The following is a 27,832-nucleotide window of genomic DNA, read 5'->3' on the forward strand; positions in this document are numbered from 1 at the left end:
ACTCAGCATTGATTTCAATAACTTCAGACCACAAACTCGGTCCTCCATTTTGTACTTTTCCCAAGTGCCCGTCTGTACCTTCTTCTCCTGTTTTGCTTTCAGGTAGCGTTGACCCTTTTCCTGCCTTTAAAATCTACTCTGGGCCAGTGCTTTGTTCCTTTACCACTACCATTCCCACTCTTGTCTTTTGTTTTTCTGCATGAGTTTCTTCCAGGTGCTCCGGTTTCATCCCACAGTCCAAAGATGTGCAGGTTAGGTGGATTGGCCATGCTAAATTGCCCTTAGTGTCCAAAGGTTATGTGGGGTTAAGCGGATAGGAGGGCTCTTTCATAGATTCGGTGCAGACTTGATGGGCCAAATGGCCTCCTTCTGCACTGTTGTGATTCTGTGAAGATCTGCTCCATATTTTCTATTCCTTCGGCTTTGTTATTGTGGAATGCACAAATCTCATGAAGGTTCCCTAAATTCCTGATCTGCACAACTGGTCCTTAAGCTCATTGGGACTTTATCTGCGTGTGAGTGTGGCGTTTTCCTTGGACTTTGCACTGGTTTCACACTTTCCTGCATTCTAATGAGATTTCCAGGAAATGTTATGTAAACCATCAGTGGGAATTGACGTAGATTGGGCCAACTCAGCATCATGCGCCCCCAGAGGAACTTCTAGTCTTGTGTGGGTGGGCGCGAAAAACAGAATTGACCAAAGGATTCTCAAGTGTAAAAAATGACCAAAAATAGAAGAAAGTCCATTTTAACGAGCCTTTAAGTAATAACAAACAGACTGCCTTATTACTAAAACAACACAAGACGGCGTCCACTGCCTTGGCCACTGGAGAGTTGGCATTTGATGTGTTTCAGGGAACTACGTGAGTGAGGATTAAAATTCGAACAAATGTGAAATAATCAAGTCGTCTGCAGAAATAGGTCGCTTTTGGACGCATTGAGAATCTGGAACCTCAGCCAACACTGCTTCTGACACATCTCCCCCCACAAAAAAAACTTCATCCATTACTTTATTTATTTGGCTGCTGTTCCTTGTCTGAATGTTATCCGGCAGCATTTTATCTTCAAGGCTCGCATTCGTCGTAATTACCTAACTTCGTCATTAGTCATTCATATCTGCCCCCCCCCCCCCCCCCATAACGCCAATTGCCTTCTTAATCATATTCAGATAATGCGCTTTCCACAGCACAATCCGGTATATTCGAAAGAGGCAAGTTTGTTTTTCTTCATCCAAACCTGTTTTCAACAGTCCATCATTTCAAGTAAGTGTGCAAGCTCATACAACCAATGCACTGCAAATAATTTCCATCTTTTTCAGTCTGCGAAAACTTGTTTTGACTGAATTGCAAAGCAAGTTTTAAAATAAAAATCATTGCTCTTGTTATTCGGTACTTCGCACAACGAATGTTTTAAAACTATACACCAGATTCGTAAATGATCATTGTGTCCATTGCATGCAATGATGTTCAATGTTCATTGTAATTCTGCCTCTTGCTTTCTTTTGCTGCACGTTTGTTTTACAGTTAATACATACAAATATTGTAAATTACATACCTTTGAACAATCGACTCATGTGTCCCTCCGAGATGTCTACGGATTATACTGAAGGTGCACGAATTTCTAATCACTTTTGGTAAGATTTCCCCTCAGAAATCACTTCCATCTATTCAAAGCAAGTCATTTCTGCCCAGGGGAGGCGCAGAACAGCCTTTACCGTATTTCCCGTTGTCGTACGTCCTCGAAAAACAATGTAACGCCTGTCCTGCGCCCTATTTTAACTAATTCAATGCGCACAGAAGATAACATGAATCTTACATTTCCTTGGCAATGCATGGATTTTAATATTTCACCGGGTTACTAAATTTTGTTTTGGATCGGATACCAAAAATGGGGGTGGTCAATGGGGCGGTGGGACATTAAAGCCAATTTTACAACCCCAGGCACTCTTCAGAGTGACCCGTGGCTATTTAGAAAGCGCCACAATGGAAATGTGTACATTTGATTAATTTAAGCAAATACACTGTTTACTTTCATGCAATAACAAAATCTTTGGGGTTAACGGGGATTCAATCCATCCCGTCATTGTGTTAATGAACTGTGATCATTCCCAGCTGCCTCCGTGCGGTCATGTCAAATCTTGAAATTCTTCAGATAGCTTGAGAGCTGCAGAATGATGACGTTATGAAAGAAAATACACAGGGATGAGGGTATCAGAGTTGGAAAATCAGAGTATTAACTGAAGAGTTAAGAAATTTAGACATTGGACTTTCCACGAGGCATATCACATGTAGCAGCAAATAATCTTTCAGTTATTTTTTTTAAAATTTAGAGTACCCAATTATTTTTTTTCCAATTAAGGGGCAATTTAGCGTGGCCAATCCACCTAACCTGCACATCTTTTGGTTGTGGGGGTGAAACCCACGCAGACATGGGGAGAATGTGCAAACTCCACACGGACAGTGACCCAGGGCCGGGATTCAAACCCGGGTCCTCAGCGCCGCAGTCCCAGTGCTATCCACTGCGCAACATGCTGCCCTGTAATCTTTCAGTTAGATATAATTTGTTTAACTTCAAAATACAGGGGCGGCGCAGTGGTTAGCACTGCTGCCTATGGCGCTGAGGACCCAGGTTCGATCCTGACCCCGGGTCACTATCCGTGTGGAGTTTGCACATTCTTCCCATGGCTTCAGCCCCACAACCCAAAGATGTGCAGGCTAGATGGATTGGCCACGCTAAAATGCCCCTTATTTGGAAAAAAATATATAAATAATTGGGTACTCTAAATTTTTTTTTTTAACTTTGAAATACAGAACTCATGACCATTAACATGCCAAACACAAATGACAATGGACTGGCTGGGTCGAATGCCTTATTTGTGTGATGATACATAAGGCACATTAAATTTGAATTGGATTAACGTGGTGTGAAGGTCTTGTGGTTCAGTGGATAGCGACCCTTCTGGGCCAGAAGCTCCAGGTTCGAAGGTCAGTTCAGGACTTGATGGCAAAGATCGGGGCACTCATAATGTGGACAAAGGTGTTGATTATCCAACTGTAACTCCTTCCAATACACTTAATGGCAGGTGGTAGGATGGGGAGAGTTTCCTGGTTAGTCATTACGCAGAAGGTAACGACAAACCACTGCCATACTTTGCCAAGCATGATCATGGACCAATCCAATGGAAGGCCATGGTTGCCAATGCCCTCATCGGGCTTGGCCCCTGTAGGAGGAGGATTAATTTGGTAGAAAACAGTCAGAATCGCATGATCTGATTTTAATTGCTTTGGTTTTGTTTGAAAGTTCTCACCTTCACTCAATTGTTACAATTTTAGGCTTCACTCATTTTATTTGCTCCCAGAAACAATGGGCAATGCTACAAGTAAACCAGCAGTTCCTGTAATCCAGAGAACGACGTTATACTCCATCGGCTGGATTCACCGATTCAGAGGTTAAGTACTGACGGTGGTGTGAGAACTGCGGCGTTTTACGATGCAAAAAACGGCGCCGAATCCTCACCCAACCTGCGACCGGTGAGAGGCACCTGTACCAAAAAAAAGTTAGTAGAGGAAAATATAGACTCATAACCTCCATGGAATGGCAATAAGAGTTGGATTGTCCTGTGGGGTAGTTTGGAGGGGTGATGGGAGTCCCGATGGGGAGGGTCAGGTGGGACGGGGGGAACAGTACTGTGGTAGTATGTATTGGGGGTCATGTGGGACTGGAAGCCCTAATGTCATTGGCTGACAGATCCCGGGTCCTGGTTGGCCGTTGACCTCTAGCTCCGCCCTGAAGGCGGAGTATAAGAAGCCGGAGTCCTCCCCCGCTGGCCATTCTACTATCGAGCTGCGGGGGAACAGACATGCTTAATAAAGCCTCATCGACTTCACTCTATTCGTCTCACGGAGTCTTTGTGCGCTACAATTTATTAAGCGTGCCTAAAAAGGACTATGGAGCTCAGGATCATTCCGGAATGCCTGAGGATCAGCCCCCACGCAGTGAACGCGGCAGCAGCCTTCAAGCACTGGCAGACTTGCTTCGAGGCCTACCTCAGAACGGCCACCGGCCGGGTCACAGAAGACCAAAAACTACAAGTCCTGCACTCGAGGGTGAGCACGGAGATCTTCTCCCTCATCGATGACTCGGAGGATTTCCAGACGGCGTTCGCAGCACTGAAAAGTCTCTATGTCCGCCCAGTTAACCAAATCTACGCTCGCTACCAGCTCGCGACGAGACGGCAAGGTCCCGGAGAATCGATGGACGAATTCTACGCCGCGCTGCTGATTTTGGGACGAGCCTGCAGCTGCCCTTCGGTGAACGCAAATGAACACACGGACATGTTAATGCGCGATGCTTTTGTGGCAGGTATGAATTCCTCCCAAATCCGCCAAAGACTTCTAGAAAGAGAGTCGCTAGGACTCTCAGAGGCCCGGGCCCTAGAAGCCTCCCTAGACGTGGCCGCGTGTAATACCCGCGCCTACGGCCCCGACCGCGCGGCAGCCCATTGGGCCCCATACGTACCCGTCGCGACAAACCCCCCCCCCGCACACCCCTCAGGCTTGCGCGGTCCAAACGCTAAGTCGCACCGGAGGCGCCCGCTGCTATTTCTGCGGCCAGGCGAAACACCCCCGACAGCGCTGCCCGGCCCGCGCAGCTATCTGCAAGAAAAAGGGCCATTACGCGGTTGTGTGCCGGTCCCGCGAGGTCGCCGCCGTTCCGGAAGAACAGGGAGCCCTGCAAGCGGTTTACGCTCCCCAACCCCGCAGCACGCCATGTACAACCCGCAGGCGCAGCCGCTCTGGGTCCCGACCACCGCGGTCCTGGGAGAACTGGGAGCTCTGCACGCCGCTTACGCTCCCCAACCCCCCCCCCACCGCAGCCCATATATGACCCGACGGCGCTACCGCTTTGGGTCCCGACCACCACTCTCCACGGAGAAGAGTGAGTTTTGCGCGTCCCTAACGCCCCCCTAACCCCCCCCCCGCACCCCACGTCTGACCCGCCGGCGCTACCAACTTGGGTCCCGACCACCGCTGTCCCCGGTGAGGGAGCTCCGCGCGGTCCTAGCGCTCCCCAGCGCCCCACGTGCGACCCGCAGACGGCTCCGCGCGGTCCTAGCGCTCCCCAGCGCCCCATGTGCGACCCGCAGACGGCGCCATTTTGGGTCCCGGCCACCACGAGGGGAGGAAGGGCGCTGCCATCTTGGACCACCCCAGACCTGTACGACACGTGGGGGTGGCCATTTTGTCCACCCGCGCCGCCATCTTGTGACCCCAGCCACGTGCGATGTATGGGGGCGGCCATTTTGTTCATCCCCGACACCATCTTGGACGGACACAACGGACCCCACTCCACTACTACAACCACGTCTCGCTTCAATTATGCTCGATCAAGCTCGGCCCCGGACACTCCAGACGATGACGACAACGGTGCTAATAAACGGCCACGAGACACCATGCCTAGTCGACTCCGGGAGCACGGAGAGCTTTATCCACCCCGACACGGTAAGACGCTGTTCATTGACCACCTATCCCTGAGCACAAAAGATTTCCATAGCTGCAGGATCCCACTCCGTATAGATCCAAGGATTCTGCATAGTCACCCTAACGGTGCGGGGGAGGGAGTTCAAACTACACGTCCTTCCCCAACTCTGTGCCCCCACCTTGCTGGGATTAGATTTCCAATGCAATCTACAGAGCCTTACGTTCAAATTCGGCGGCCCAATCCCCCCACTCACTATCTGTGGCCTCGCAACCCTCAAGGTGCAACCCCCGTCCTTGTTTGCGAACCTCACCCCGGATTGCAAACCCGTCGCCACGAGGAGCAGACGGTACAGCGCCCAGGACCGGACCTTCATTCGGTCCGAAGTCCAGCGGCTACTAAAGGAGGGCATAATCCAGGCCAGCAATAGTCCCTGGAGAGCGCAGGTGGTAGTAGTGAAGACAGGGGAGAAACAAAGGATGGTCATAGACTATAGCCAGACCATCAACAGGTACACACAACTAGACGCGTACCCTCTCCCCCGCATATCCGACATGGTCAATCGGATTGCCCAATATAAAGTCTTCTCCACCGTGGACCTCAAGTCCGCCTACCATCAGCTCCCCATCCGCCCAAGTGACCGCAAGTACACAGCCTTCGAGGCAGACGGGCGATTATACCATTTTCTAAGGGTCCCATTTGGCGTCACAAACGGGGTCTCGGTCTTCCAACGGGAGATGGACCGAATGGTTGATCAACATGGGTTACGGGCCACGTTCCCGTATCTCGACAATGTAACCATCTGCGGCCACGACCAGCAGGACCACGACGCCAACCTCCAAAAATTCCTCCAGACCGCCAAAGCCTTGAACCTCACGTACAACGAGGACAAGTGCGTTTTTAGCACCAATCGGCTAGCCATTCTGGGCTACGTAGTGCGCAATGGGATAATAGGCCCCGACCCCGAACGTATGCGCGCTCTCATGGAATTCCCCCTCCCGCACTGCCCAAAAGCCCTGAAACGCTGCCTGGGGTTCTTTTCATATTACGCCCAGTGGGTCCCCCAGTACGCAGACAAGGCCCGCCCCCTAATACAGACCACGACCTTCCCTCTGTCGACAGAGGCTTGCCAGGCCTTCAGCCGCATCAAAGCGGATATCGCAAAGGCCACGATGCGCGCCATCGACGAGTCCCTCCCCTTCCAGGTCGAGAGCGACGCCTCCGACGTAGCTCTAGCGGCCACCCTTAACCAAGCGGGCAGACCCGTGGCCTTTTTCTCCCGGACCCTCCACGCCTCAGAAATCCGCCACTCCTCAGTGGAAAAGGAAGCCCAAGCCATAGTGGAAGCTGTGCGACATTGGAGGCATTACCTGGCCGGCAGGAGATTCACTCTCCTCACGGACCAACGGTCGGTAGCCTTCATGTTCGATAATGCACTGCGGGGCAAAATCAAAAACGACAAGATCTTAAGGTGGAGGATCGAGCTCTCCGCCTTCAACTACGAGATTTTGTATCGTCCCGGAAAGCTGAACGAGCCGTCCGATGCCCTATCCCGCGGCACATGTGCCAACGCACAAATTAACCGCCTCCAAACCCTCCACGAGGACCTCTGCCACCCGGGGGTCACTCGGTTTTTCCACTTCATCAAGTCCCGCAATCTCCCATACTCTTTAGAGGAGGTCCGTACAGTCACAACGGACTGCCACATCTGTGCGGAATGCAAACCGCATTTTTTCAGGCCGGATGGAGCGCACCTGATTAAGGCTTCCCGCCCCTTTGAACGCCTCAGTCTCGATTTCAAAGGGCCCCTCCCCTCCACCGACCGCAACGCATATTTTCTTAATGTGGTGGACGAATACTCCCGCTTCCCTTTTGCGATGCCCTGCTCTGACATGACCGCGGCCACAGTTATTAAAGCCCTGAACAGCATCTTCACACTGTTCGGTTACCCCGCATACGTCCACAGCGACAGGGGGTCCTCTTTCATGAGTGACGAGCTGCGCCAGTTCCTGCTCAGTAAGGGCATAGCCTCAAGCAGGACGACCAGCTACAACCCCCGGGGGAACGGGCAAGTAGAGAGGGAGAACGGCACAGTCTGGAAGGCCGTCCTACTGGCCCTACGGTCCAGGGACCTCCCAGTTTCACGGTGGCAGGAGGTCCTCCCGGACGCTCTCCACTCCATCCGGTCGTTATTATGTACGAGCACTAATCAAACGCCTCATGAGCGTCTCCTTGTCTTCCCTAGGAGGTCCTCCTCTGGAACGTCGCTGCTGACCTGGCTGGCGACCCCAGGACCCATCTTGCTCCGAAAGCATGTGCGGGCACATAAGGCGGACCCGTTGGTCGAAAGGGTTCACCTTCTCCACGCGAACCCGCAGTACGCTTATGTGGAGTACCCCGACGGCCGACAGGACACGGTCTCCCTGCGGGACCTGGCACCCGCCGGCAACACACACCCCCCCCCGACACCATTCACCCAACCCCCCCCCCTTCCTGCCACCGCCGCACCCCGCGACTGCCCCCTTCCCAGGAGGCTCGGTTTCCCTTCCCTCAGGCCCGACCAAGGATAAAGCCCAAGCTGAAACCGTAAGGCTCCCGGAGACGACAACACCGGTACAAGCACCACCACCACCACTGGGGCCGAGGCGATCGACACGGACGACCAGACCGCCCGACCGACTCGTGGCATCGATCTAAACCAAAATATGGACTTTTCACAAGAACATTTTTGCTTTTCTCCCTATTCCCTCTGTAAATAGTTGAAACAGGACAAAATTGTACAATGCTGTATTGCCATGTGAATGTTTTTCCTCCCAGGACCAGCCCTGTAAACCCTTACCACCATACGAAGCATCACCCTGCCGGGTTCATTTTTGACAAGGGGTGAATGTGGTAGTATGTATTGGGGGTCATGTGGGACTGGAAGCCCTAATGTCATTGGCTGACAGATCCCGGGTCCTGGTTGGCCGTTGACCTCTAGCTCCGCCCTGAAGGCGGAGTATAAGAAGCCGGAGTCCCCCCCCTTCTGGCCATTCTACTATCGAGCTGCGGGGGAACAGACACGCTTAATAAAGCCTCATCGACTTCACTCTATTCGTCTCACAGAGTCTTTGTGCGCTACAAGTACTATAGTTAGCCAGAAGTTAAAAGCGATTTCAATTCTTCTATATTTTTCTAGGTAACAATCACCGTAAGACAGTTGGAACCATGCAAGGTTTGTGATTTATATCATACTTTCGGATGATCAATTGCCCAACAAAAGTCTGAACTTCTTGGGCTATTGCTGGGAAATCCTTATCTGGGGAAGTTGGAAGTCCCAATATATTTTTGGAACTTGAAAGTTAGGAGCCAAGTGTCATAAGACTCGTGAAATCTATGTACGTTTCCCTTTTTCACAAAAGGAAATTAAATGAATGTAAGGAAATACATACCAGTTATCTTACTGACAATGGTAGGAAGGATTCGAGAAACATACTAAAAAGTGATCTAACATAACATCTAGAGATGGAGAATATCATAAAAATAGTCAGTGTGGATTTTTAAAATGAAATCATGTTTGGCCAACCTCATTGAATTATCCAAAGAAATACCAGAAAAGCGAGACAAGGCCAATGAGCATTTGGAGATGGCCTACATCGCATGAATGAAAACCCCTCCACTGTCATTCACTATGTACATGAGTGATATGGACTAAGAAATTGGAAATTCTCTGTTGGAATTTGCAGATATCAAATTGAGGGGTATAGCTCACAAATGTGCAGAACTGCACCAAAATACAGGAATATTTCAATTGTCATTCAAATTCAGGTTGTTGTTGTGGTTGAGGTTTTATTCATATGTAACAACAAAGAGAATCGAGAGGTTTGGGGCAACAGCAGAACGTAAACTCTGGCATAGACTGGTTGGGCCAAAGGGTCAATTTTGGTGTTGCAGTTTGTGATAATATATATGATTTCAAATGAACTTTCAATGACGTTCGATAGATATCTGAATATATGTTAATACATTTACAAACAACAATTGAACTAAAGCATTTAAACTTACTTGCATTGTTTTACAATGTTGGACTGATTAGGAGAGGCAGTTGCAGAGTGGTATTGTCGCTGGACTAGTAATCCAGAGACCCAGAGTCATGCTCTGGGGACCCAGGTTTGAATCCCGCCAGGGCAGATGGTGAAATTTGAATACAATTATAAAAAAATTGAATTAAGAGTCAAACGATGGACATGAAGCCATTGTCGATTGTCATAAAAACCCATCTGGTTCACTAATGTCCAATAAGAAATTAAATCTGTCACCCTTACCTGGTCTGGCCTACAAGTGACTCCAGTCCTTCGGGATGGGCCCAGTCAGCGATGTCCACATCCCATGAATGAATAAAAGAAAACGGGAATGATGAAGTTGTAGCTTAGTGTTAGATGGCAGAACTCTTACTGAGTTGATATAGATCAAATTTACAAATCCAAATATGAGAGAGAAAGGGAAATAAAGGCACATCAGCAGGAGAGTGCCAAAGAGGCGGAACTATTTCAGTTTATCGGAGGGGAACAACCTTTTCCTTTTATAAATGTTTTCAGTCACTGAGCCATTGAAAATCTCAGAAAGTTTCAGGGCAAAAGTCAGATGCTGTTCCACCCATTTCCTGCTGGAATTCGGGTGAAGATGGGCAGGTTTTACAGGACTAAACTCCAGGCTCCAAATCCCCTTGAAATATGTCCATCCTCAGTGGAAAGCCTGGGGAACGACATCCGAGCCATGAGTGGTAGACTCCAAGGAATGGTTCAGTCTCTTTGGCGGCTATCACTGAGGGCCTCGACATCATGTCACATTCAATGAGGGCATGTCCCAGGCACAGATGGTCATTGATGAGGTACTCCAGAGCTTTGCCCAGCCACTGAGGGCTATCAGTGAGGGCGGCGACACCATGGTGCAGACAATGGGGAGCCTCGAGGACTGGGAGCGCCAGATGACTCAGCGGGCTTTGGAGCTCACTCAAGCTACCCCTCCAACCATGGAGTCACCCAGGGCCCACGAGCACCCCAAGGGAGGAGGAAGCAGTGGAGCCAACCGGAGAGCTTCCACCAAAGAGACCCAGGGAGTCACCAGTCCTGATGTCCCCCCTCCTGACACTGGTGCATCTGAAGGACGATCAGGAAAGGGGGAACTGGTTTCGGTGAAGGGGGATCTGGGTTCGGGGAAGGGGCTGTGCGATGTGGGGAGGTATTTAGCCTATGGACACAGAGCCTCCTGTCATACGAATCTGGAGGTTTTGAGGGCCTCCCTGGTTCTCCTGGCATTAACTATTATCTAATTCCTAATTCCCAACTCTAACCTGCCACCCCCCCTACCTTCTACTCACACACACAAGACAGACAAACACAGAGGTGGGGAGAGGGGTGAAAATAGAAGTAAAAGGAAAAAAGGGTCTTTGTTCCACATGGCGGTTTTTAGTACATTTCTCCTCTTCACACTTTGCTTTCAGTTTGAGGTCTTCACTATAGACTAATTCAGAAATACAGCACTCACAGCCTTACTGATAAAAAGAGGGAGCAGGTCATTGTCTTTGTTTACAGCCTGTAATGGTTTCCCTGAAGATTCATTCATTCAGGTTCTCATGGGCAGCATGGCAGCACAGTGGTTAGCACAATTGCTTCACAGCTCTAGGTTCCTAGATTCAAATCCCAGCTTGGGTCACTGTCTGTCCGGCGTCTGCACGTTCTCCCCGTGTCTGCATGGGTTTCCTCCGGGTTATCCGATTTCCTCCCACAGTACAAAGATGTGCGGGTTAGGTGGATTGGCCATGCTAAATTGCCCTTAGTGTCCAAAAAGATTAAGTGGGCGTTACTAGGTTACGGGGATATGGTATAGACGTGGGCTTGAGTAGGGTGCTCTTTGTAAGGGTCGGTGCAGACTCGATGGGCCGAATGGCCTCCTTCTGCACTGTAAATTCTATGATTCTATGATTCTGCAGCTTCAGAAATGCAGCACTCACTCAGAGAGGGAGAGTCCATCGACTTTGTGTGTCTAGGCCTCAACTGCTCCATGATGTCTCTGAGAACCATCCTACTGTGGTAGGATCCAATCACCACCTGTTACTATTAATTGGCCACCAGCCAATCAATTCAACTGAGTCCCCCCTCATCTCTCTGGTGCCGAAAAGTCTGAGGTCTCCTGTTCAAACTAGCAGAGTATTCTCTCCTGTAACTCCTCTGTGCTACTTGACTTAAAGATACATGCCATAGGTCAAAAATTATAACGACAAAATAGAAAAAAAAGGAAATAAAGAAATAAACATGAAGGACCTTTGCATACCTCCCTCCCTGAAAGAATGAAATATCAGGGCTCGGATGTTTCATTATGAGGTAAACAAGATATAAATCACAAATACATATCCATCAAATCTATCCCCATTATGTATGTTCCCTTCCCAGTCTCTACATTGGTAACTAGTCAGCCCTTAAATCTGTGACAAAACATCCGCAATCCCATTATCCTTTCTGGAAATACGTACAATTCTGACATTGAACTGTTGTAATAATAAACTCCCATGGAATAATCTTGCATTCCAGGTTTTAAACGTCTCTACAAACGGATTATGGTCTATAAAAAGTAAGCTTTGTTTACTGTCTTGTCGGACATATTCATCAAAGTGCTGAAGGACTAGTAGCACTACCCCTACCCCAGGTCATTGGGATCTGTGGCCACTTTAAATGGTCTGAAAATTCTCGGGTTGCCAGCACCGGTTCACCCACTAACATGGCCTTCAATCTCTCAAACTCTATCTGGCGTTCTGTGGACCACAGCATTTCCGCTTGTTTCCACAACAAGTCCACCATGCACTGTATTTCAGTCTCTAACTGAGCCAGTCTCTGTGGTTTTAGTCGAGACGGATGTGCCTTGATTGGTTCAGAATTCTTTATGTTTACATCATGATTGGTTAACAGAGTGCCCCCTGGTGTTTCCCTACAACTCCATCTATCTATATTATATCTTCGCTCTGTTCTTCTATTGATAGGTTTGCATCTTTTGTTTTATAACTCCCTCTAATATCTTCAAACCATGCCTCGTTTCCACTCTCTTCCTCAAAATCAAAGACAATCTGCTTCCCTTTGTCAGGTTCCTGACTGTCCAAATTGGAGAGGATCTCCTGAATGAATTTCTTCTGCATTTCTGTCCCTTTTGGTCTCTCGCGTAATGCAGCCAGTCTTTTCTGATTGTCCAATGACTGTTTATCCAAATTTTGAGGATCCTCCACAGCCAAAGTACAAGCAGTATTGTCAATGCTGAGGGAAATATTTGGTTTAAAATAAAACTGATCAAGGCTCCTGCAATTGTTTTTATGAAAGATTTCAATTGTCTGATTTGTTCTTCATGAATTCTTCCTCGTTGATGTTCCAAAAAGTAATTTGAACTAGATCGTTGTTGGATTAAGCCATAATGAATCTATTTTTGATTAGGCTAATTGAATATTCATTGCATCTTTGTTGAAGTATTATCTTATACTGTAACTATGGTGATTTTAACAATACATCGAAGAACAGTGCTTTTCTACCCTGATGAAATCACAATGAATAAGAGTTGATGGGGAATATTATACGAATACTCTCAAGTCTGAAATGTCTCTATTGTGCATTGAATTATTACTTCTGCTTCTCCCTCTTTTAATGTGGCTGGTGATTATGCAAGTTCTCACTAATGTTTTGGCGAATACTGGCATTGCGTCCTTGGCCATCACCTATTCATTCCAATATTTTCTTTACCGTTGCAAATCCTTCTCAATGCTTTGGTTAACTGTTGCATCCATTTCTGCTATCTGAGTTGATTCATCATAGAAAACTGAGCTGTTTATTTATAGTCATTATTCAGAGAAGCACATGCATGGCTTCTCACGCCATAAAGATTTCAAGGGTGGTTATCGGTGAACATATAGAAAAAAATGCAATTCTGAAATTTTTAAAGCAATAATATGTTCATTATATCAACTTTTCAAGTGGCCGGATTTCCGATGGTGGCCATGGAGTGAGCGGTCGCACATTTGGTAGCTTCCACTCAAGGTGGTATTTTTCGGTCTTTCCCCATTTGAGGGGCTGAGGTTTTTGGATGGAAATAGTTGTAGGAGTGCTACAAGAAGGTGTAACTGTTGTGTTCGGTAGATGGATCCATGAACTAGGAGTGGGTCAAGAAGAAGGGAGCGGTTGGAGCAGGAGAGTCTTTGTGGTGTGCCATAGGATAAGATGGCGGACGGCAAAGGACCTGTTCTGCCGGCCCAGTGATCAACGGAGCAGCTTGTGGATTTTTCAAATGCTAAATTCAGTCAGTGGAGGAGGGAGTCCCTGGAGCACCTGGCCAAGGTGGTGAAGTCGCTCAAAGCAGGTATTGAGAGAATGGAGCAGAGGCTGGACTCCCAGGGCCGGGAGATCCAGAAAGTGGAGGAGGCGGTGAGGGAGCATGAGGAGCAGCTGGCCTCTTTGGTGGCCAAGGTGGGGGTGATGAGGGAGACCCAGAATAGGCTGAAGGAGAAGGTGCAGGATCTGGAGAACCGCTCCAGAAGGCAAAATTTGAGGATCGTGGGGATGCCCAAAGGCATTGAAGGAGCGGAGGCCCGCACTTATGTGGTTAAAATGTTGGAGCAGTTGATGGGAGAGGGGGCCTTTGACCAGCCTCCTGGAGGTCGTCTGAGCGCACAAGAGTGCTGATGAGGAGGCCGCAGGCGGGCGAGCAGCCAAAGGGGATGGTGGTGGTGCAGTTGCACCACTTCTTGGACAAAGAGAAGATTGTTCGATGGGCGAGGCAGACGAGGAAGTGCACCTGGGAGGGGATCGAGCTGCGGGTGTATGAAGACCTGGGCGCAGAACTGGCAAAGAGGAGGGTCGGGTTTAAGTGGATCGAGGTCGCCCTCTTCAAGAAAGGGGTGTAGTTTGGAGTGCTGTACCCAGCCCACCTCTGGTACAGCACTGATGGGGTCACCCATCATACCTATTATTTAGGTACGCCAGAGGAGGCGATGGAGTTTTTGAGGGACAATGGATTGGCAGGAGAAGGAGGACATTGAACTTTGGAGGAGTTGTGAGGAGGGTTCTTTGTTCTTGGGAAACTTTTTTCCCCTTGAAATGTTCTTTTGGGTTTGGAGGCAGGGGGTTTGGGGAGCATCAGGGGTGAGTGCACTCCTTTCTATTTTTTTGTTGTTTTTTGGGGGAGTGTAGATGGGGGAGGGGAATCGGGGGGTGGGTTGGAGGTTTGGAGGCCTTGGGCAGGGGAGGCCATGTTCGCTGGCCGGGCTAGTTAATGGGAGCACAGTGGGGGTGGTCAGGAGGTAGATGTGGGGGAGGGGGGTGGGGTTGTTGTTTTGTTTGGGAAGGGGGAGAGGAGAGGGAGGGTCGCTGACAAGGGTGTGGTTGTTGTGCCGCAGTTGGAAAACGAGTGATGACGGTGGGCATCTGAGGGTAGGCCTGGAGGGTGGCGTGATACAGGCTGGGGGCTGGCCCAAAAAGGGATATGGTTGATCGGATGGGGAGGGAGGCGGGGAGCCCCCCAACTAGGCTGGTTACGTGCGACATGAGTGGGCTGAACGGGCCGGTCAAACCGTCATGTGTATTCGCGCACCTGAGGAGTCTGAAGGTGAACATGGTCTTTTTACAAGCGACGCACTTAAAGATAGGGGAGCAGACAAGGTTGAGGAAAGGATGGGTAGGGCATGGACATGAAGACAAAGGGGGCAGTGGTGCTGGTGAATAAGCGGGTGGCATTCGATGTAGTGCCATGGGTGCAATGTATGAGTATGGGGAGAACATAGAACATAGAACATTACAGCGCAGTACAGGCCCTTCGGCCCTCGATGTTGCGCCGACCTGCGAAACCACTCTAAAGCCCATTTACACTATTCCATTATTGTCCATATGTCTATCCAATGACCATTTGAATGCCCTTAGTGTTAGCGAGTCCACTACTGTTGCAGGCAGGGCATTCCACGCCCTTACTACTCTCTGAGTAAAGAACCTACCTCTGACATCTGTCTTATATCTATCTCCCCTCAATTTAAAGGTATGTCCTCTCGTGTTAGACATCACCATCCGAGGAAAAAGGCTCTCACTGTCCACCCTATCCAATCCTCTGATCATCTTGTATGCCTCAATTAAGTCACCTCTTAACCTTCTTCTCTCTAACGAAAACAGCCTCAAGTCCCTCAGCCTTTCCTCATAAGATCTTCCCTCCATACCAGGCAACATTCTGGTAAATCTCCTCTGCACCCTTTCCAATGCTTCCACATCCTTCCTATAATGCGGCGACCAGAATTGCACGCAATACTCCAAATGCGACCGCACCAGAGTGTTGTATAGCTGCAACATGACCTCATGGCTCCTAAACTCAATCCCTCTACCAATAAAAGCTAACACACCGTACGCCTTCTTAACAACCCTCTCAACCTGGGTGGCAACTTTCAGGGATCTATGTACATGGACACCGAGATCTCTCTGCTCATCCACACTGCCAAGAATCTTACCATTAGCCCAGTACTCAGTCTTCCTGTTATTCCTTCCAAAATGAATCACCTCACACTTTTCTGCATTAAACTCCATTTGCCACCTCTCAGCCCAGCGCTGCAGCTTATCTATGTCCCTCTGTAACTTGTAACATCCTTTCGCACTGTCCACAACTCCACCGACTTTAGTGTCATCTGCAAATTTACTCACCCATCCTTCTACGCCCTCCTCCAGGTCATTTATAAAAATGACAAACAGCAGTGGCCCCAAAACAAATCCTTGTGGTACACCACTAGTAACTGGATTCCAGTCTGAACATTTCCCATCAACCACCCTTTGTCTTCATCCAGCTAGCCAATTTCTGATCCAACTGCTAAATCACCCTGAATCCCATGCCTCCGTATTTTCTGCAGTAGCCTACCATGGGGAACCTTATCAAACGCTTTACTGAAATCCATATACACCACATCAACTGCTTTACCCTCATCCACCTGTTTGGTCACCTTCTCAAAGAACTCTATAAGGTTTGTGAGGCACGATCTACCCTTCACAAAACCGTGTTGACTATCTCTAATCAAATTATTCCTTTCCAGATGATTGTACATCCTATCTCTTATAAACCTTTCCAAGATTTTTCCCACAACAGAAGTAAGGCTCACTGGTCTATAGTTACCGGGGTTATCTCTACTCCCCTTCTTGAACAAGGGGACAACATTTGCTATCCTCCAGTCTTCTGGCACTATTCCTGTAGACAAAGATGACTTAAAGATCAAGGCCAAAGGCTCAGCAATCTCCTCCCTAGCTTCCCAGAGAATCCTAGGATAAATCCCATCCGGCCCAGGTGACTTATCTATTTTCACACTTTCCAGAATTGCTAACACCTCCTCCTTATGAACCTCAAGCCCTTCTAGTCTAGTAGCCTGAATCTCAGTATTCTCCTCGACAACATTGTCTTTTTCCTGTGTGAATACTGACGAAAAATATTCATTTAGCACCTCTCCTATCTCCTGGGACTCCAAGCACAACTTCCCACGACTGTCCTTGGCTGGCCTTACTCTTACCCTAGTCATTCTTTTATTCCTGACATATCTATAGAAAGCTTTAGGGTTATCCTTGATCCTACCTGCCAAAGACTTCTCATTTCCCCTCCTGGATATTCTTAGCTCTCTCTTTAGGTCCTTCCTAGCTAACTTGTAACTCTCGAGCGCCCTAACTGAACCTTCATGTCTCATCTTTACATAAGTCTCCTTCTTCCTCTTGACAAGTGTTTCGACTGCTTTAGTAAACCACGGTTCCCTCACTCGACCACTTCCTCCCTGCCTGACAGGTACATGCTTATCAAGGACACGCAGTAGCTGTTCCTTGAACAAGCTCCACATTTCCATTGTGCCCATCCCCTGCAGTTTTCTTCTCCATCCAATGTATCCTAAGTCTTGCCTCATCGCATCATAATTGCCTTTCCCCCAGATATAACTCTTGCCTAGCGGTATATACCTATCCCTTTCCATCACTAAAGTAAACATAATCGAATTGTGGTCACTATCACTGTCCCATTCATTACCCAGTACCAAATCCAATATGGCCTCGCCTCTCATTGGCCTATCTACATACTGTGTCAGGAAACCCTCCTGCACACATTGGACAAACACGGACCCATCTAATGTACTCGAACTATAGCGTTTCCAGTCAATATTTGGAAAGTTAAAGTCCCCCATAACAACTACCCTGTTGCTTTCGCTCCTAACCAGAATCATCTTTGCAATCCTCTCCTCTACATCTCTGGAACTTTTCGGAGGCCTATAGAAAACCCCTAACAGGGTGACCTCTCCTTTCCTGTTTCTAACCTCAGCCCATACTACCTCAGTAGACGAGTCCTCATCAAACGTCCTTTCTGCCACCGTAATACTGTCCCTTGACTAATAATGCCACCCCTCCCCCTCTTTTACCACCTTCCCTGAGCTTACTGAAATATCTAAATCCCGGCACCTGCAACAACCATTCCTGTCCCTGCTCTATCCATGTCTCCGAAATGGCCACAACATCGAAGTCCCAGGTACCAACCCATGCCACAAGTTCACCCACCTTATTCCGGATGCTCCTGGCATTGAAGAAGACACACTTTAAACCACCTTCCTGCCTGCCGGTACACTCCTGCAACTTTGAAACCCTACTCATGACCTCACTACTCTCAACCTCCTGTATACTGGAGCTACAATTCAGGTTCCCAAGCCCCTGCTGAGCTAGTTTAAACCCTCCCGAAGAGCATTAGCAAATTTCCCCCCCAGAATATTGGTACCCCTCTGGTCCAGATTCAGACCATCCCGTTTGTAGAGGTCCCACCGACCCCAGAATGAGCCCCAATTATCCAGAAATCTGAAACCTTCCCTCCTGCACCATCCCTGTAGCCACGTGTTCAACTCCTCTCTCTCCCTATTCCTCGTCTCGCTATCACGTGGCACGGGTAACAACCCAGAGATAATAACTCTGTTTGTCCTAGATCTAAGTTTCCACCCTAGTTCCCTGAATTCCTGCCTTACATCCCCATCCCTTTTCCTACCTATGTCGTTGGTACCTATGTGGACCACGACTTGGGGCTGCTCCCCCTCCCCCTTAAGGATCCCGAAAACACGATCCGAGACATCACGCACCCTGGCACCTGGGAGGCAACACACCAATCGTGAGTCTCTCTCGTTCCCACAGAGTCTCCTATCTATCCCCCTAACTATGGAGTCTCCAATGACTAATGCTCTATTCCTCTCCCCCCTTCCCTTCTGAGCAACAGGGACAGGCTCTGTGACAGAGACCTGTACCCCATGGCTTAACCCTGGTAAGTCCCCCCCCCCCAACAGTATCCAAAGCGGTATACTTGTTACTATGGGGAACGGCCACAGGGGATCCCTGTACTGACTGCTTCCTCCCAGCCCCTCTCACCGTCACCCATCTATCTTTATTCTTCGGAGACACTACATCCCTGAAGCTTCTATCTATGACCACCTCTGCCTCCCAAATGATCCGAAGTTCATCCAACTCCAGCTCCAGTTCCCTAACGCGGTTTCTGAGGAGCTGGAGATGGGTGCACTTCCCACAGATGAAATCAGCAGGGACACTGACGGCGTCCCTCACCTCAAACATTCTGCAGGAGGAACATTGCACTACCTTCCTTGTCATCCCCTCTAGATAAAAATAGAAAGAAAGAGCTTACCTGTTATTCACTCCCCTTCTCAGCAAGCACTCACTCAGCAACCTCTGTGCCCCGCACGATAACACCTGTGGGAAAATAAATAAAAACTATTTACCAGTCACCAGCCAATCCCTTACCTGCAGGCTGTGACGTATGCAAATTTCCCCTGCAACGGCCAATCAGCAGCTCCGCTCTACTGCCCTCTGCTGGATGCTTGCCTTCACTTGAACAGCTAGGGTCTCTTGTTCAGGTACGCCTCCAAGTTAGGGTGAGCACACGGACGTATGCAAATTTCCTCTGCAACGGCCAATCAGCAGCTCTGCTCTACTGCCCTCTGCTGGCTAAGGCACATAGGATGTTTGCCTACCAGCTGAGGAAGCAGGAGGTAGCAAGGGAGATTGGTAAAGTGAAGGATGGGATAGGAAGAATGCTGCACATCCCGGTGGGGGCAAATGGGGTGTTTGAGTCTTTTTATAGGAGATTATGCGAGTTGGGCAGGGGGGGGGGCGGGGGGGGGGGGGTGCGGGGGGGTGGAATGCAGCGTTACCTGGACGGTTTGGAGTTTCCCAGGGTGGACGAAGAGCTGGTGCAGGGACTGGGGGCCTGTATTGGGTTGAGGGAGGTGATGGAGAGTATGGGGGCAATGCACGCAGGGAAGGCCCCAGGCGCGGATGGGTACCCGGTGGAGTTTTATTGAAAGTTTGGGGGAGATCTGGGGCCGTTGCTGTTGAGGGCATACAATGAGGCTAGGGAGAGGGGAGAATTCTGTAGATGCCCGCTGTTTCCTAATACATCTAATCGGTAAAAGTGATAGTTCGAAAGATAGCTATTTAGTATTGAGGCCCTGGTCTATTGAATCACTCATGACCTCAGGTCATTTAAAAACACACATTCAGCATTTCAAGAACAGAGCAGCAAACAGAAATTCCTACTCAGCTAACAAATACATTTGCAAGATAAAGTGACCAAGGACAGGGCAATCTCCATGGCAACGCCACGGGAACCTAAAGGCGCTATGGTATTCAGTAACAAACCAGTTCAGGTCATTTGCGATAACAGCATTCCATAACTCATACAGGAGTTCATTTCATTCATTTCAGGTTCATGTTGCATATTAAAGATGGACGGCTTACCATCAAATCAAATGTATTTGAATCTAACCCAAACCAATTCTGATTATATTGGGGTGTAATTAGATGGCTAAAGACAGGTATGATAAAGTATAACTGTGAAGTTTTGGTTGACCATTTTTAGCTGGATTTCTCTCTCTTTCCAGAATCAATCTATACTTTGAACTATTCGCTGTCTCCCTGTCTTCATATTTCATTTTTCAGATTTTGACTTCGAAAGTTATTGCGAGCTGTTTGCCTAAGCAAGTAAATAATTTCTGTGATTCTTTGAAAGTTTAAATTGTCTATGAATTACCTTTTAAATGACTTTCAATTGTAATCAATAGAAGATAAATAAAACAATTCTTATTTGCATCCGAAAAGTTTTAACTAAATTTATACTGAGATTTATTTGATTCGCAACGTGCAGCTGAATCCAGATGGTAGATCTATCAACTTGGCGTAGTCGGCAGGATGGGAGGAGTTCTGAGACGAGATTGGACGACATCGGAGAGGTTCGAGATCTTCGGCAATAATCGGAGGAGCCAGCCAGGAAGAAGACGGTTAGACTGGGGTAAGGAATATCTTTTTCACCCATTCTTAAAGCCGCATCAATCAGTGCTTCGACCCCTGGAAAGGACATTTTTATAGACTGTGTTAAATCAATCAGGTGCTGGTCGTTGAGACTGACACAGCCTACACACAATCAGCGACCAAGAAAAAGTTAGATGAAAGGTTGAATTTATGGCTGATCCAGATCCTAAGATAGATTCAGAGCCTTTAGCAGGCAGAAAATTACTCCCCACAACGTCCAAGGGGGGTAGCGGGGGACCCGATTCAGTAGGTCTCTATTGAAGATATGTTGGGAGATTTGGGGTCTTTCATTCGTAGACAATTCGATCTTTGTGAAATCTCAAGAAAAATTGAATCAAAGTATGATATCCCCAGAGGACAGTGGTCCTTCGATAATATCAAGAGAGCATGGGGAAAATGCCCATGATTGCCAGTGCAGAACGTGCAAAATGGTCCCTGGCAATTATTGGACAAATACGCAGACAGCAAGAAATAACTATTAAAAATAAAAGTGATCATGAGCTTAAGTCCACTAAAGATCAACTAATTGCAGTTGTTGAGGAATTACGAGATGCAAAATCCAAACTTGAGAATTATGATGAAATTAGAACAGGATTGGAAAACGAAGCCTCTAAAGTCCAGCAGCTGTCTTTTCAAATAGCAGAATTGCAACATCAAGTTTTTGAAGTGGAGTCAAAATACCAACAATTGCAATCCAATTGCAAACAATACCAACCAATTGCGAATTGAACTTGAAAATTGCAAGTTAATCGAAGAAAAATGTGTTTTAGAAGGAGAGATGAACAATTTAACAGGACACTGCAAAATCCTGGCAGACAGTCTTGCAGCTCAGAATTTAAAGTAAAGCACAGCTCAGATTTGACCAGCAGCTGAACAAATAGCTCAAACTCAGCAAGAAGTCCCAGTGGCACAATCGGCAATAGCACAGGTGGGATCAAGTATCAGTACTACATTAAAATCTAAAATTCATTTGCCAGTTGAATCAGATGAAGATAGTGATGCAACAGATATTCCTACAATGCAAAATACTAAATTCGACTAGCCCCTTTAAAACACAAACTGCTTAGAGTTGGAAGCAAAAAAATAGAAGAAGGAGGTGAAACTATCACTAGAACCATTTTTTGTCATCATTGGATTCATGAAACAGCAGACCCTGAAAGAATTGACGAATGGTCCAAAAATCTTCCACACCCTAAAAGGGATGGCATGACCACATGGGATAGAATTCACAGATTACAATCCATTTACAGTCTGCACCCATTTGATGGAGTACAAATTCCGACTATCATGCTAGGCACTCGTGTCATTTCAACTCTTAGAACAGAGGTAGAAGTTGCCCTTGGAAATGATTTGCAAAATTTAGAAGCTGGTTGGCTAGCAGTCAAGAATTGGCTATTAAAATTTCACCCCCTGAGGACCAATTGGTCTAAGATCACATCTTGCATTCAAAAATATAATGAAGATATTCAGGATTTTGAGGAAAGATTTTTACATACTTGGATGGAATATTCAGGAATGACACTCGAACAGGAAACTGGCACGTGGGACGCAAGCACTTTAAGTCCATTAAAAACGGCTTTTAAAGGTGGTGTTAAACCTGAAGTTTCTGCTGCCTTGAATTTGTTTTTACCAGCTTGTGCCACAGCTGGCACATATCGGGACATAGTTGACCGATGCATTCAGATAGATCGTGGTTTGCACAACCAGGCAATCTTTAACACTGCAGCTGCTCAAATGCAGCCTATGGTACCTGCTCAAATGCAGCCTATGGCACCTGCTCAAATGCAGCCTATGGTACCTGCTCAAATGCAGCCTATGGCACCTGCTCAAATGCAGCCTATGGTACCTGCTCAAATGCAGCCTATGGCGCCTGCTCAAATGCAGCCTATGGTACCTGCTCAAATGCAGCCTATGGTACCTGCTCAAATGCAGCCTATGGTACCTGCTCAAATGCAGCCTATGGCACCTGCTCAAATGCAGCCTATGGCACCTGCTCAAATGCAGCCTATTGCTCAAATCTAGCCCATGTTACCCGTTGCTCAATTTCAGCCTATGTTACCTGCTGCTCCAGCAGCAGGTGCTGCTCTACCCGCTGCTCCAGTGGCGGCTGTTGCAGCGCCTGCAGGAATATCAGCAGTAACTACAATTTCACCACAAGTGTCAGGGCAACCATGTATCCTTGCTCCATTAAAATCACGGAAGGAAATACCACAATGTCTTTTCAGCGGTCGAGTAGGACACTGGATGGCAACATGCTATCATAAACAGCGGATGGATTCGAGAGATGATAATGAGGTAGACAATGTTCACTACAATACGTTTCCACCTCGTGGTCAATCACGTAACGCGCACAATCAAGACGCACCTAGGGTTACGTTCCAACAAGACACACCCAGATTTGCGTACAGGGATTCTAGATCCTCCCAGCCGTTTCCACGTAGGGACGAACCGTACCCACGTAGGGACGTACACGATGACGACAATGCTATGAATGAAATGTTAATCAGCTGTCCTCCAGCTCAAAGACGTTCTCTGTATGATAATTCAAAAAACTACTAGACCCCACTCTTGATGATTCTCTCCATTTTTCTCTATATGCACTTTTGGAACAGAAAAATGATGGACTATATATTTCACTAAGAGTGGGAGGTATTCATATCGATTTCTTATTTGACACTGGAGCTGAACTTACCTGTGTTACTGAACAGAATGCTGCTTTCTTTCCCCTAACTGCAGGAAAAATTAAAGCTTTTGCTGCAGGAGGAGACTCTATCACTCTTCGGAAGACTAAACCACTGCTTTTAGAATTTGGACCACATCAACTGATGGCATCAATATGGGTAGGTCCGGTAACACAAGCACTTCTAGGTATGGACATCTTATCTCAACTAAATTCTTCACTCAATTTCAATAATGAAAAAATCACCCGGTCCATTAGACACATCAAAAAAGGTGAAATGCAAAATCATCCAATTTGGGCATTTGACAAAAATGATTGTGGTCTTTTGAAAATGGAACCAGTCACTTTTATGGGATCCGCTCCACCTTGTACCAAACAATACCCTATTAATCAAACTTCAATTCAAGGCATTCTACCTAGAATAGAACAACCTGAAGAAAGGGGTATTTTAGTGCGCATTCACAGTTCATCAAACAGCCCTGTATGGCCTGCAAAAAAGGCTAATGTCACATGGTGCCTCACTATTGACTACAGAAAGGCAAATCAATTCATTGTCAGAAAAGTCCCTTTAGTGGCAGATCCATCTACAATCTTTAACTCTTTAACTCCTGACCTTCAATGGTTTTCAGTCATTGATATGGCAAATGGCTTCTGGTCAGTACCACTAGCTAAACAAGTACAACCATGGTTTGCTTTTACAGTTAATCAGCAACAGTACACATGGACTAGACTACCGCAAGGTTTTCACAATAGCCTAACTGTTTACCACATGGCTCTGCAGAATCATCTCAGGAAACTGCCTGATCTGCCTTCCACCATTATCCAGTATGTAGATGATGTTCTGATAGCCTCCATCAATAAAGATGATCATGAAAAAGACTTACGGGTGGCCTTGAACCACCTCAGCACTAATGGTCACAAAGCTAGCTTTGCCAAAGCACAAATTGCCCAGGAAGAAGTTGTTTACTTGGGTCAGAAAATTTCCAAAGGCAAAAGGGAACTTACTCAGAACAGAACAGCTGCCATCAAAGCAGCTAAAGAACCCTCAACAGTACAGGAAGTCAGATCTTTCTTGGGACTCTGTAATTTTAACAGAAATTGGATTGATTCTTATACTCAGTTATCCCAGCCATTAAATGATCTTTTAAAAGGAAACAGAAAATCAAGCGATCAAGTTAAACTCAATTCAGAACAAAAACAATCATTTCTGAATTTGAAAAAGGCCCTGTGTTCAGCACCAGCCTTAGGTATTCCAAACAACGGAAAACCTTTTACCATGTTTGTTCATGAAAGAGATGTTTACATGACTGCAGTACTAGCCCAAGAACATGGTGATCGGTTAAGACCGGTTGGGTACTATTCCCTTAAACTTGACAATGAGGCACTAGCATTTGGCAGTTGTTTACGAGCCATGGAAGCCCCATGTCGAGCTGTAACGACGACATCAGGCCTTGTTCTAGACCAAAAGTTAACCATTAAATGTCCACACTCAGTCCATTCTCTACTATCCATGAACAGAGTGTCTCAAGTTACATCAGCTAGATGGACAGCAGTTTTGGAAGCTCTCAACCTATATTTTCACAAAGCCAGTCCTGTAAACCCATCATCTTTGCTCCCGCTTCCCGAGGAGCAAAAATGAGGAGAAGGAGAAGAGCATGACTGTGTGAAAATAATAGAGGAAATGGAAGAAGTACGCTTAGTAGAAGAAGAGCCACTACAGAATCCCGATTTAATCTTATTCACTGATGGTTTCTCTTTTATTGACAAGGGTATCAGAAAAGCTGGGTGGGCAGTCACAAGCCCATACGAGGTATTAGCTGAAGGAAGTTTGCCCCCAGGTATATCAGCTCAGCAGGCCGAATTAAAGGCACTAACAGAAGCATATATGGCAAGAGATAGAACTGCTAACATCTATACTGACTCCAGATATGGTTTTGGAGTAGCACATGATTTTGGCCATCTGTGGAGAAAAAGAGGATTTTTCACAACAGCAGGTACAACTATCCAAAATGGAAAGGAAGTACGAGACCTTCTAGAAGCTATGACCTTGCCAAAAGAAGTATCAGTTCGAAAATGTAAAGCCCATACTCATGAGGACACTATGGAAGCAAGAGGAAATGCTCTTGCAGACCAAGCAGCAAGGGAAGCTGCCTCCTTTTGTGCCTCTCAGTGGCATCAGGAATCCAGTCACATTTACAAATTGGGAGCAACCACCTTATTACATGATTTACGTGAAATGCAGAATGATTGTACAAAGGAAGAAAAATGGACATGGTTAGAATCAGGTATTCAACTGTATGATGATGAAATTTGGAGAGAAGTTCAAGCTTGTAAACCAGTCGCACCACAATCACTAATGCCCTTTTTAGCTCAACAAATACATTCATGGGGACACATATCACCCCAACAAATGATGGATCGATTCCATAGAAGTTGGTGTGGTAAAGGATTCAAAAAACATGCACAATTGTTGTGTAACCTGTCAAAAGAATAACTTGGGTCCTATAACATCAATGCCTCAATTAAGAGCTCCTGCTCCTGCAGGTCCATTCCAGGATATACAGGTAGATTACATCAGTCTCCCTAAATGTCAACAATACAATGACGTCCTTGTAATAGTGGATACATTCTCCAGATTAGTGGAGGCTGCTCCAGCTAGAAGAGGGACAGCTGCCCATACAGCCAAAGTGAAATGCAAAGAGTTTATCCCCAGATGGGGAGTACCAGCTAGCATTGACTCCGACAATGGATCACACTTTAAAGGTGCTGTTTGTAAGGAAGTCTGTAAACTACTAAACATTAACTGGAATTTACACTGTCCTTACATCCACAATCATCAGGACAAGTGGAACGTATGAATCGAACTTTGAAAGAAAGATTGTCTAAGTACAGCCAGGAAAGCATGAATTGGGTCCAAGCTTTGCCAATAGTGTTATGCAGTATTAGAGCTACACCAAACAGAGCAACAGGCCTGAGTCCTTTTGAAATCATCTCAGGCAGATCAATGTCTCTGCCAGGAACTATTGACTTGCGGAAAGCAGACTGTCATCTAATGAGTGATGCTTTGCTGTCTTACAGTCAAAATCTAACAAATGCTGTTAGTTCTGCTTCTCAACAGGTGTTAGCTGCGTGGGGAGATCCTCCAGAAGGTGGGCACGACCTGGTGCCTGGTGAAGAAGTGTACGTCAAAAAGCTGCAAAAGGAACCCTTAGGATCAAAGTGGGAAGGTCCTTTCGTAATCCTTCTCACCATCCAATCCACTGTAACGTTAAAAGTAAAGAAAAGTTGGATTCACGCATCGCACGTGAAGCGCGCGTACAAGTAAAATGTTTACCGCAATTTTAATTTTCAGTTATTTGATTGGCTTTGTGAACGTTGTACCAGAACTGAATAAGAACACATTCCTTTACACATCTAAGATATATGCTAAAAACTTTAATATATCCAATTGTTGGGTATACATTGCAACTCCTACTAACTCAGGGGAGGGTATTCCCTTTCTAACTATTCCCTTTAATGCTTCAGAAACGGCAGAATGGTACATCTATCAAAGTGTCCCTCCCTCTGTGGTGATCTGTTCTGGAGCATATTCATGTGGAAAAGGAAGGTACCAGATTCACATCCAAAAATTTATTAACTTATGGAAATCTGCAGGCTATCCACTAAACATCTTTTCAGGATGGCACCAACTTAAATATATCCCTAACCAAAAACATCTTAACCTCCCAACTAATATTAAACAAAAAGGATCAATTTGTCTCATCAGTAAGAACCCTAAAGGGATACAAATGGGTAATAGTGTTTGTACTAATTATGTAGATGTTAACACAGCTTATAAATGTACAAACGATCACTTACAAAGAGTTAAATGGTCCTCAAGGATAACAGGCATACCTAACCTCAAAAATAATGAAACATTCTCAGACCAATGGTTCTTAGAAGATATTTACTTATATACTGCTTATAATGGAACTTATTTTATTTGTGATGATAGAGCATATCCCTGGCTCCCAAGATCCTGGTCAGGATCTTGCTATTTAGGATACATTGCACCTGCCATTCGTCATAGATAGAGTAGACAGTCAGAGACTTTTTCCCCGGGTGGAACAAACCATTACAAGGGGACATAAATTTAAGGTGAATGGTGGAAGATATAGGGGGGTGTCAGAGGTAGGTTCTTTACCCAGAGAGTAGTGGGGGCATGGAATGCACTGCCTGTGGAAGTAGTTGAGTCGGAAACATTAGGGACCTTCAAGCAGCTATTGGATAGGTACATGGATTACGGTAAAATGATATAGTGCAGATTTAT

The 27,832-nt window shown here is 46.7% G+C and overlaps 1 protein-coding gene and 1 long non-coding RNA gene across 2 annotated transcripts in view; one reads left to right on the forward strand and one right to left on the reverse strand.

The window, feature by feature from the left end:
- Positions 1 to 1,677, reverse strand: part of hrh1 (histamine receptor H1) — a 68,879-nt gene extending 67,202 nt beyond the window's left edge. The window contains exon 1 of the mRNA XM_072472594.1: positions 1,555 to 1,677. The gene's annotated coding sequence lies outside the window, so the exon portion shown is untranslated. The remainder of the gene's footprint in view (positions 1 to 1,554) is intronic.
- LOC140388443 (uncharacterized) lies at positions 1,216 to 26,748 on the forward strand. The gene is made up of 3 exons (XR_011934190.1): positions 1,216 to 1,262; positions 20,680 to 20,823; positions 26,642 to 26,748. It is a non-coding gene; the product is annotated as an uncharacterized lncRNA (long non-coding RNA).
- The last annotated feature ends 1,084 nt before the right edge of the window (positions 26,749 to 27,832 follow it).

The sequence above is a fragment of the Scyliorhinus torazame genome, chromosome 13, assembly GCF_047496885.1.
Source record: "Scyliorhinus torazame isolate Kashiwa2021f chromosome 13, sScyTor2.1, whole genome shotgun sequence".
NCBI lineage: Eukaryota > Metazoa > Chordata > Chondrichthyes > Carcharhiniformes > Scyliorhinidae > Scyliorhinus > Scyliorhinus torazame.